This window comes from Marmota monax, unplaced genomic scaffold (genome assembly GCF_021218885.2).
Source record: "Marmota monax isolate L192 unplaced genomic scaffold, Marmota_monax_Labrador192_F-V1.1 WCK01_AAM20220418_F8-fsc00005, whole genome shotgun sequence".
NCBI classification, from domain to species: Eukaryota; Metazoa; Chordata; class Mammalia; order Rodentia; family Sciuridae; genus Marmota; species Marmota monax.
The window spans coordinates 19,344,538-19,357,102 of NW_026692254.1; the positions used below are offsets into that span (position 1 = coordinate 19,344,538).

At 36.4% G+C, this 12,565-nt stretch overlaps 1 long non-coding RNA gene across 2 annotated transcripts in view; it reads left to right on the plus strand.

Moving 5' to 3' along the window:
• LOC124087571 (uncharacterized) overlaps nucleotides 1-11,340 on the plus strand; it is a 28,396-nt gene extending 17,056 nt beyond the window's left edge. For both annotated transcript variants that reach the window (XR_009226123.1, XR_009226119.1), the window contains one exon: nucleotides 5,916-11,340. This is a non-coding gene — a long non-coding RNA (uncharacterized LOC124087571). The remainder of the gene's footprint in view (nucleotides 1-5,915) is intronic.
• The last annotated feature ends 1,225 nt before the right edge of the window (nucleotides 11,341-12,565 follow it).

The following is a 12,565-nucleotide window of genomic DNA, read 5'->3' on the forward strand; positions in this document are numbered from 1 at the left end:
TATCTAAAGGACAGTTAGGTATAATTAAGGAGGCAAAGAAATAGAAATGGTGGGGGAAACATTCATGCCTTGGATACAATATTGGCAAAGGCTTTGCTGTTGGAGTGAATTGTGTTTAAAGAACTAAAAGGAGGCTAGTAGGACTGGAATAGAGTGAAGGAGGGGACATGAAGACATGAGCAGGTGACATAAAGAGGGAAATAAGGACAGGATGTCTATCTTGACCTCTTCAGTTCTGTTGAGAATTTGGTACTTCTGAGAAAGAAAAAAAAAGTAGCTATTGAAATTCATTAGGACTATAAAATAACATTTGAATTATAAAATACATTTGAATTTGAAAATAACCTTCTGATGAAAGTGTAGAGTAAGAATCAGAGAAGAAAATATTGTGCACGTTGCTGATTGAAATAAAAAAGAAAGAAAAAAAGAGAAAGAACTGCACATCCAGTCTAGAAGAAGTGACAGTCTTAAATTTACCTTATGACTCTGAAACTGCTCTCTTAGGTATGTAAGCAAAAGAAATGAAAACATGCATCGACACAAAAATGCCCATAGTAACATTATCCATAATAGTTAAATGTAGAAACAACCAAAGTGTCCATTAACTTGTGAATGGATACATAAAATATGATATCTTCATATACAATGAATATACACTCTATCATAGATGAACTCCAAAAACACTATGCTAACTCAAGGGAACCAGGCACAAAATCTCATTTATTGTATGAGTCCTTGCATATGAAGTATTCAGAAAGGCAAACCAGGGGGACAGTAGGGTAGTGTTTATCTGGGGATAGAGCTGAAGGGGGACGAGGAATGACAGGTAATGGGCACAAAAGATCTTTTGGAGGCTGATGGAGGTGTTCTAAAATCAGATGGTGATGATGGGGGCACAACACTTCAATAAAAATCCCTGAGTTGCACATTCAAAATAAATGAGTTTATGATATATAGTTTATCCCTCAAAAAAGTTGTTGAATGAATAAACAAATGAATAAGTAAATTCATTAGTTGACAGAGAAACAAATTGTGTGCTTGTAATTGTGTGCTCAGGAGGTTCCTGTGACAGCCTAGGTAGAAGATGGTGGCTCTAGGGTGGTGGCCTCTATGGAAAGAATGGAATCAGCAGGAGAAATGTTCAGGAATTAAGCTGAGTATGAACTAGAGACAGAGATGATGTGGGAACTCTGGCTCATACTCTGTCCTCTAGAAATACCAACTTCTTGTGAATATTTGAGCACTCATGTTCCTTTACTTTCTGAGTGTTTTCAACTAGGCTCCTCATCTTCTCCCTGGTGTTCACATGATGGTTCTTCCACACTCAGATCAGATGTCATCTCCCCTTTAATGAATTCCCTGAGCCACCTTACCCCTATTGTGTTCCCACAGCACGCCCTGCCCACATCCATGTTAGCATTTTCTTGTATGCACTTGTTTACCTGTCACTCCATTTGATCACTACTGCCAAATACCTGACACTGAGGTCTTCACATCCATCACAGTACCCTTTCCAGATATGACCAACTGACCACTGTATGCCTGCTGAGACAGGACACCTCTACACAGTGCCACGGGTAGCCCCTGGAACCAATTGGCATTGCTACATTCATAAATTCTATTGCTGTATTCTTCACAGTCTTCTCTTGACTGTGCCATGCTTTGGGACATGGTTCATTTGTTCATGAGATCTCTGAATCAGGTACAAGGAATGGATACAATAAATGGATAAATCCTGTCTAAGAAGAAGCTTCCAGATTTATCTATACTTGATATGGAAAGCAGTTTTATTTCATATACCATGTCTCTTTCACAATGATGGCTTCCATTTTGTTTTGTTTTGTTTGCCCTCAGGTGGCAAGAAATTAGCTGAGCATCATAATTTCTTCCCATTTTTTTTTCTGCTAAATTCTGTGTTTTGTTTAGTGAATGCATCATCCACAGTCTTCCATCATAAACCACTGAAGTACGGTCCATAATGGGGCTTGGGCTTTACACAATAGTCTTGATATTTTAGACATTATGCCTTTGAGAGCTAAAGCTTTCTAAGTCAGGCATCAAGGTAATGATTTAGTTATTTATTCCTTTGAACCAGCTACTTTTGTGACTCATTTTTCTCCCTAACCCATGCTATTATGCACTAATCCATACATTACTTCCCTTCAATGCAGATGACACAGACTGTTGACTTAGGGTGATTTTGCAATATGCACATTAACAAAGACTTTGTGAGCAGGAAGAATACCAGTTATTCCACCAACTTTAAAAAAAAAATAGCTGAGTGGGAGACCAGCTTAGCAGGGTGTTAAACATCCATTAATAATGGCAGGGAGACAAAATTCAAGGTTTTGATTTTGGTTCAGATAAATGCTTTAAAGTCAAAGCTCAGCTAACTGTATTTCACTGAGTTTCTGTTTGAAAAATCCTGGCCTGAACACACAGGGGTGTTTGCCTGCATGAAGATTAGACAGACATTTCCAGTAGCTTATGTAATAATGACCGTGATTCAATAATGCACTTTAAAATTATCATACATGTTGATCTTAGTGGGGTAGTCCAGGTTTCAAATATGTGACCCTGTTTTTCCACATGGCTACATTTCTCAGATCATATGTGTTGACTTTTGGTACAGAAAATAATATTTTTAAAGTCTAAAGTTTTTACTATATTCCCACTTCAAAATTTTAGACAAATTAGTTCCATTCTCAGTGATAAAAAAACGTTTGTTGATTTGCATTGCTACCATGTTATGTGGTGCATATGGCTGATTCTTCATCCACCAACCTGTAAGTTCTTTGAAAACAGAGACTGTGCTGTTTATTTTATAGTCCATCAGCACTTCTCCATTCCAGGTGCTCAAATGCTGTTACTAAAAATATGCATGTTAAAAAATTACTTTCATGATAATATTAGAACCATTTCTTCACTGCTTGTGGGAAACTTCACCATTGTTGAACTGGTTAGTACTCTAGTTTCACAGAAGAAGTGAATTTGTTTTTCTCAAATGTGCTTAGTGATTAATATATGTCTGTCATGGTGATGGTCACTTTGACCGGATTCCCTCAACAGATATTCAGGACTCCCCTGTGAAACAAGCACTATTATTATCACTCGTTATAAGTAGGAGAATTCAACACAGTGAAATAACTCTGCCTTTGTCACACAAGCTGCTGAGCTGAAAAGCCCAGATTTAAAACCAGAAGTTCCATTTCATTTTACTTTCGGGAAAATATATGTTTTGTTTCATGTTCCATGAAAAAAAGTTTTGGTTTAGATTGATTTTCTTTATGCATTGCTTTTTTTTCCCAAAAATCAAAAAAATTTAAGCCTTTTGAATGAGTACAGAGGTGGAAATCTCAGTGTTTTCTTTGTATCTTTCCTATTGCTATTGTCAGGAATCTAGACCCTCAACAAATCCACCTTCAAAATCTATCTAGAGTTTCACCACTCCTCATCCCTACCACTGCTCCCGCCCTGGTCTAATGCACCAGGAGCTCTCTCACATGACAGTTGCAGTACTACTTCCTCTCACCCCCACCACTATCTTTCTTGCACCCCTACAGACAAATCTCTATGAGAAGTCAGAGTGTTTTTTTCAGAAAAGCAAATCCGATCATGTGGCACAGTGCTCCTAACCCCAATAACTTCCCATGTCACTCATAGTAAAACAGAAATGTCTTTCTGGTGTTTCTACACAGTTTACAACTCCCACCTACAGTTATCTTTCTGATGTTGTCCTCCACTACTCTCTATTGCATGCACTCTCTCAGCCATGCCATCTCTTTTTTCCCCTCCAACTCATGACATGTCCCAGCCCCAGGATCTTCTGCACTTGCGATGGTGTTAGACCAGAATTCTCTTAACCAGGACAATTGAGTAGCATCATTTCTCACTTCTTCAGGTCTTTGATTAAATCCTCCCTTTTAGTGCAGCTTCTTCGAATTGTAATATTTTAAATTATTTTCCATCTTCCTTCATTTTCCTAAGTAGCACTTACATGCTGCCTAAGCACATAACATCTAAGGTATTGTAGATTTTAACCATCTGTTCAATGTCTGGTTTCACCCAGTAGGAGTGACCCACCCAGGGCAAGACCTCATGTCTTTTGCCTTCTGAGCCACATCTCTAGCACCTGTGCCATTGCTTTGCATATAAGAGGCATTTGAGAAATACGGTGGAACCAGAAACTCTTGTTATACTTCAATATACAATAATGCACAATAGTACCTATGTTTTTCCAACTAGATGAAGAAATTTTGAAATATTATGGGATTGTCAATTACAGCTTCATGTAGGAAAATAGCAGGAATGATTTCCTGCAGTTAACTGGGTCATCATTTTACTGGTGTTGGACTCACTCAGATTTTCATGTAATATAGTCCCTTTACAAAAATTTATAAAGTTTCCCCTTGCCCCAAATTGTTTTTAACCTTCAGAAATGTAGATCTGTGCTGAAACAAACTCTAGTTTAGCCTTAGACTCTCAATTATAGCTTTTCCAGACACATTAACTCCCAAATTCAGCAAACTCGATTTTTCTAAAGCAAAAAGAAGTCATGCAATAAGGAGGATAAACAAGTTTAGTTTTTTTGTTGTTGTTGTTGTTGTTTGTTTGTTTTGTTTTTTTGTTTCCATCAGAGGCAGGCTGCAAGGTTTTTTGGCTTTTGTTTTCTTTTAACAAAAAGTGTTTATATTTTTACTGTGTAGTGCATAGTAATAATTCAGATGCTGAATTGGCTCCTTCTGGATTTCCTCTGAAGCTCTTCAAATTTGAAACTTTCTATTATATTCTAAAGTATGCATTTTCAAAAGGCATAAATACATAATTTAGATATTCTATTAAAATGATTAATGAAATTATTGAGCCAGATATTAGAGAAATATCAAAGTATAAATCTTATAGCATGTTTTCTAAGCTAAGCTGTTGTCCAGATGAGTAAGGGTCAGGGTTTCCTTTGCTATTTTTAAAACCATGCATTTATTTATGCCTTATTTATTCCATAAATATGGTATTCAGCAAATAATCTGCACTAAGTGTATTTAAACCTAAAAAAACAGAGGTAGGATTTCAAAGATTTCATAAATGTAGGATTTCAAAGATTTTACAAATATGTCACTGTTAAATAGATAGAAATATGTTACTCTTAGGGTTTAGATATGAGGTGTCCCCCAAAATTTCATGTGTGAAACAATGTAAGAAAGTTTAGAGGTAAAATGATTGGGTTGTGCTGAGAGCCACAGCTGAGTCAGAATGGCCCCTGGCATTTTGCCAATAGTATTGGTTGACAGGCAAGGCATTACTATCCGCCTCAGCTGCTACTTTGGAGTTCTTGTGGGGATTCCCGGGGGATTCCCAGAGAGTTCCCATTGGTTGGGGAAGTGCAGGAGGAGGGATTTCCGGAGGAGATATTTCCAGTGGCTGGTTCCTGGACAAGCCACATGGGGTTCCGGAGTTCCCTGGGGAGCGTGTGTGGAGTGTGCTGGTGGAGTTCAGAAATAAAGTTTGCTCCTGCTTCATTGGCTCCTGATTTGAGCCCAGCCAGACTGCGGCAGGGTTATGAGGAGTTTAACCTAATCAGTGCATTAATTCATTGATAAAAATAAACTCTAGGCAGGTAGGGCGTGCCTGAAAGAGGTGGGTCATTGGTGGCATGCGTTTGGGTTTATATTTTGTCCCTGATGAGTGAGATCTCTCTCAGCTTTCTGGTGGCCATGTCCTGAGCTGCTTTCTCCCACCACACACTTTCACCATGATGTTCTGCCTCATCTTGGGCCCAGAGTAGTGGAGTTGGAAAGAACCTGTGAGCCCCAAATAAAATTGTCCCCCTGTAAAATTGTTCTTGTCAGGTCTTTGGGTCACAGAAGTGAAAAAGCTGTCTAAAAAAGTTACCATCATCATTATTATTTTTTTTTCAGTAGACATCAGATACTGGAAAACACTCCGCGAACTATTTGAGAAGTGTGAAGACAAGAAATGAGGTGGTGCCTTTGAAATAGATGTCTCCACAACTGAAAAAAAAAATTGAAGTTTAGACATTGGCATGGCTTTGATCTTCAACATCCCCCCCCAAAACCTTGTTTTCTTAAAGTCTTGGTGGTGACTCAGTGCCATTGAGAGGTGACAAAACCTTTAGAAGGTGGGGTCTAGGGAAGAAGGTAGGTCCTTGAGGGTGTAATTTTGATGAGTATATTGGAACCCCAATCTCTTCCTTTCTTTCTTTCCTAACTGGCTACCATGAGGTGAACTGGCCTCTTCTGCCATGCACTACCACCATGATATATTGTGTCACCACAGGTCCAGAGTGACATGGCTAAGTCATCATGGACTAAAGCCTCAGAACTGTCACCCAAATAAACCTTTATTCCTTATAAGTTGTTTATATCAAGCATTTTGTCACAGTGATGGTAAGCTGAACTAGCACAAGATACTTAAGTGGTCTCGACTTCACTCTGAAAATTGACTTATCTTTACCAACAGGAGATAATTGAGCTTGCAGGAAGCGGTGTTGTATACAATAATCTACTGTCTACCTTCTTTTGTCTAATATTGTTCCCAAACCTTTCTAACTCTTTTCTCTTATGCAAGCTGATCATGCTGCATAAAGATTGCCTGGCCCTTCTTTTTTTTTTTGGGGGGGGGGGTTCCAGGAATTGAACTTAGGGGTACTCAACCACTGAATCACACCCCAAGCCTATTTTGTATTTTTATTTAGAGACAGAATTTCACTGAGTTATTTAGCACCTCACTTTTGCTGAGACTGGTTTTGAACTCATGATCCTCCTGCCTCAGCCTCCTGAGCTGATGAGATTACCAGCATGCGCCAATGCCCGTGGATTGTTTATCCCTTCTTTAAAATACTTATAACCCTTAGCAGAAGGCAATGAGGAAGTCATCTTCATGTCTGGTCTCAGAGATGAGTCACTCCAAGTGATCCTGACATTCTCTTTCTCTGCTTTTTTCCTTCTCCATTTATTCCACAAATGTATCTTACTGAAATAATGTGATAACTGTCCAGTTTTCCTGCTGATAAACTCAAAAAAGCTTGGTGCCATTGCTGCCTTTCCTTCTTTGAGGTACTCTGCTTAGCACAATACCTGCATTTAACTAGCTATTTCATGAATATTAATGGACTAAATAAGTTGCATGATATCAAATTTTAACTTAAATATTTGATTTTGAGTGTTCATCTTCAATGATTAAGGAAGAGGTTAATTTTTAATAATTCACCAATGCTTAGGTGATCAGGATTAGACAGTTTCAAAATACCTTAGTTGTGCAGTAGGCGGGAGGGGGCAGGTTAATTCATGCCCAAGACACATAATAGTTCCAAAGGACTTTGCATAAATAAGTAATTTATTTTATGTTTCTTGCTGGTATTTTTGCTTTCCGAATCTTCAAAAAGATGAGCTTAAAGACCCAGAAGAGAGTTCAAATTAAGACAAATTAAAAATATGATCCAAGTAAGACAGAAGAGGGAAGTATGTAAAAATGTACTTGTTCAGTCTTGCTACTATTTCCTGGAGTCAATCTCAGTTTAAAACATAATAAGCAGACCCCAGCTTGTCATACCTACTTTCTCCCAGGGGTTTGAAACTGTAATGAAAGCATTTTAACTCAGTGGTAACTGGATTAGAGTAATGCAAGAACCTGTCACCTTGGGACCTCCTGCTTATGTCTTGAACTGAATAAATGTGCATGGAAATTGTTTTAAACCGATGGCTGTGCAGGATCACAAGTTATAGTAATGTTGACAGTCTCAGCTTGGAACCTGGAAAAATAGCAAAACTGTGGAGCAGGGATTGAAAACAGCTCATTTGCTGACATGAAAACTGCGCTCAGAGGTTTAGATGTACAACCTCTGCAGGTCAATGGTGACAATATTTGCAAAGTGCCACCAGCATCTCTACTGCAAATTGAAGCAACTTAATCCAAATCTTTGCTGCAAATCTCAAGCAACTTGATTTCTTTTCCAGCCTTTAGTACCCATAAGAAGCCAAAAGAAGAAGTTTCTCAGACTTAAAGTGTACGAAAGGATACTAAATCTTGCATCTCCTGGAGGCCGAATGGATAATGAAAAGGCATAGTTGTCACATTCTGCCAGAGCTGAATATCTTGGAAATAATCCAATCAGTGTGTTCCTTTCAAAGAGTAGCCGGTGTTTCAGTATGAGTTCCTCCTTCGTTATTTCACAGGTTTATTGTACTCTGTCACAGAGGCAAAACATCTGTTGGCAAAGACAAGGGAAGAAAAGGGGATTCTCCATCTTCCTTATGAACATTTGCAAAGAAGTTCTGGTGAATTTACTGCCACTGAAAAGTGGCAGTTTTTCACTTTCTGAGATTCCAGGTTCAGGGCTGCACCAACTAATTCCTGACTAAGAAAAAAGAAAACCTGTAAGTTCTAAACTGTCAAAATGTATCTTAGAGTCAAATTTAGCAAAATGGACACAGAAGGGAGGATTCAGAAGAGTCTTAGAAATCCAACCTGCTTCTTATAAAGTTGAGTTGTTCCCTAAAGGAGATTCATTTAGAATCCATCTTTTCATAGAACTTTATTTAGTTCCATAGTACCAGCAAAATTGCTCAATTCATAAAGCCATCCATATCAGCAATATTTATAAAATATTACATGGTTCTTCTTACTTCCTTCAAATGGAATAAGCAGTAGGATGTCCATTTTACAGATGTGGTAAGTGAGATTCAGAGATCAGGTATGTTTTGCCTGTGGCATATGGTGATATGATTCTAAGTGATAAGTCAGTATTATATCTGAATTTATCTCTGCAAAACCCTGTGTCCCGGAGAAGGTCTAGTACATAACAGATACTTTGCTTTCCAGTCTTCCATTGAATTAAATCAGTACCTCCATAATCCACTTGAAGAACTCATCTTTTCATAACACTTTGGAAAGGAATAGGTGTTCACAACTACTTAGAATATTTATTTGTTCGTGAATTTGTGTCTCACCCTTTGCGTGCGAACTGTGAGATGTTCAGAACCCACACATGATCACTTAGACAGTTCAGGTTTTGAAATAACTTTTTATATATCAATGTAACTTGGTTGTAATTTTTCTTAAATTTTGAATCGGGACTAAAGTGAAGTACTTAATATCAAATTGGGAAGGCATGTCAAAAACCATGCCTGGTTTCTCCAATCGTGAAACAGATAATGGTTTACTTTGGACTGAAGTAAAAAAATATATATATGGAGACAAATTTAGGAGTATATGGTATTGATTCTCTTGTTATTACTATTTTTACTATTTGTGTGTGTCTATATTATGCTTTTTTCTTCCCCCTTTTGTATTCCAAACCTGTCTCCTGTTATATTAAAAAACAAAACAAAACAACAACAATAAAAAAAACAGTCTTGACTCTAGGCACTGTGTAAACCACCCCCAAAGCTCCCCAAATATGGCAAGAACAGGCAACTCTTTCAAAGTTGTATAAAGGGTGCAGGGAGCTGGTGTATTTAGTATCTAAGGAGCAGCTTTTCCTTTTCTTGTTACTTTTTTTCCCATTTCCCTCAGTAGAAGCTAAAACTTTATTATAAAACCACAGATAAGTATATCAACTGCTCAGAGGCTGGCACAGCAGAATACAAGGAAATAAGAGATAAGGGAATTTGGTCAAATACAAAAAGTACTGTGGAATTTAAACCAAATGACAGCAGATAAGGCTTTCTCTGAGTTTCTATTAAAAAATGTAATAAATAAGAAATTCGAAAATTTTTTTTCCAGGCCCAGCACTTTTGTTCCTACATTGCTCATCATAAATGTACAGTATTTTCATCAATGTGTGGATTCTATTCACAGTTGCAAAAATATACACTGTTGGAGCCATGCTAAAGATATGACAGCCTTAGATTGATGCCCTGTGAGTCTTTCTATAAGGTTCATTATTTAAATAAGTAGACTTTATTTGCAAACTTGAGGATGTAGCCCCATAAGCTTGCATGGATGTCTGGTGGTGAAAGAAAGGTGGTTCAATAGAAATCATCAGAAATCAAAACAGATTACAAACAAATAGGGTAGGTACTTTGCATATGAATTTCCTTAGGGAAAGTTCATAGTTTTCTATTTTATCATTACTTACAATATAATATTTCTCTAAGGTCTTTAAGGTACTGTTAGTAATGGGTCTTACTGATATTTCACGGTCCACTATGGAATTGAAATTGACCTAAGTCAGATATGTCTTAAAGCGGACACAGCCCTTCAATGAATTTTCATAGATTCATGAAGACCATCTCAGTTCCTAAGTTGACTTCAGGGAAGGGAGAGAGATTGCAATCTAGACAAAAAGAGACTCCAGTTGTACTCTGAGATGACAGGACCTGCAGACCTGAGTATGATCTGCAGCCTTAGGTGAAGTGTTCTGGTGCTGGCTCTATTTATAGAGAGTAATATCCCCAAGTCATAAAACATCTCCCTGTATAATTAATATGGCACATTTGTCTACCTCAGCATCTCTTGAGCTCAGTCTATGGGATGGTTCATAGAAGGAGAAGACCACACTATTTGGATGGTAGGTGTTCAACAATTTCATTGCAACTTGTCTTTTGTTCTTATTGATATGTGCATATAAACTTCTATCTACTTGAATTTATGTTTAAAAGCATTTATTGATAGATAATTTGGGAATCTCATATTTATATGTCATAGTAGACTGAAAAAGAATACACTAAGCCTATGTGATTCTTTATACTTTAGTTCTTGCTAGCTTGCAAGTGGGGGGGAATCTTATCATATTTTAGTAATAATTCCATAGACTGTGGCAATACATCCTTCCTGGGCATAGTAGATCTAGTGCCACAAATAGGTCACACTTTGTAAATAGTCTGAGTATCAAATCATGAGTGGGTATAACTATCAATAAACAAAAATAGAGTCCAATAGAAGTAGATTGTGTGAAGAATTGTAACATAGTGTCATAATATGTCATAACACCTAATTTTTAAAAATAGTTCAAGTTTAAATGTCATGTTATTTTATATAATCAAATTTTAGATTTTTCTGTGTGTACAAAGATGTTGGTATTCACAAGATATTGAAGATCCCATGCTATGTGGAACATAAAAGAAGATCAAATCTCCTAAAATTAGCCACGGAGTTGCTTACAGAAATTGGATAACTAGAAAAATCTAACTCTGATCAGTTTTTAAAAATTGCTTTTTGAAGTACTTAATTCTCTCTCTGAAAATAATTTAAGATTTAGTATCAATGGAACATTTCTTCGTATTTATAAACAAGATCTCATAAATCTTTGCTGCTTTTGTTGTATGGACCAGAATAAGAGATGAATGTGAGGTTTAATAAAACTGAACACCTAGATCTCCATATTTCTTGCTGTCTCTGTGAAAAATCCACATCAGTATTATCTCTAAATAGCCATATAGAATTCCTTCTCAACTAATGAGAAATTTTTTGATTAATGAATGACTAGAATTAAATGAGCAATCATGAGTAAGGTATTTAGAATAGCCTCTGGCATGTGCTGATCATCCTATTTATCATTAGTTTATTATGTTTATTGTTAATTCATATTTCTATAATAGAACATTGGGGTCATCCCATTGTCAGAGTTTCCTAGCAAAACAAAATGTATAAAACCTGAGACTGTTGGCAGAATATGAACCTAAGTCCTCATTCTTTCTCTATTCCATTTTTAAACTCAACTATTGACATTAAATTTTAAAAATTATTTGCATGTGTTCTATTTTATAACTTCATTTAAGAAATAATTTTAATTAAAGAAAATCCTATCACTTGAGAATTGATTTAAAAATAATTTTGCTTAATATATTGATTACTAGGCTATACTATAACTCGAGGACATCTTGAGTTTCACTTAAAACCATAACCTCATCCATGAGAGAATTTGTATAGGTGCATATGGGTGTAGTTATCAGGTCCAGGTTTTGTGTGTGTGAATCCAGAATGCCCATGGACAAAGTGGAGCTCTCCCTTTGGGATTCATGAATTCTGAGTACCGTTCTTATCTATGAGATTCTCTGTAGAAAAGAGAGAGAGAGAGAGAAAGGGAGAGAGACAAATTTTCCTTTTAAATTTTAATTATTGAAAGCTTAAGTTCTCTAGAGGGCATATACATATATTCATATAAATATTTTGTATTGATCCACTTAATCTTATTTTATGGTTATTTAAAGTGTTCTTTTGGGACTAGTTTTAGTTGTTCTAAATGAACAAAAAATAGGTTTTGTACTTTCTCAAAATGAAAGTATTTTGTCAATATTTTTGAATTTTAGCATGCTATTAAATAATCACTCAGGATATGCAATGATATCCCTGAAAATAATGGTGTAATTATTTAATTAGATAAAAATAGCATAAGTGAATATAATCTACTTTAATTTTCAAATATATTAACAGTGATATCCATACCAAAAAAGTTCAAAATTTGCCAAGCAGTAAAATAATAATTGTGAACATATGGGTAGGAAGGCAATTGATTTTAAATATCATTAATTAATAAATAAAAATTAATAAATTTGGGGCTCTGATTGTGGTTCAGTGGTAGAGTGCTCGCCTAGCATGCATAAGG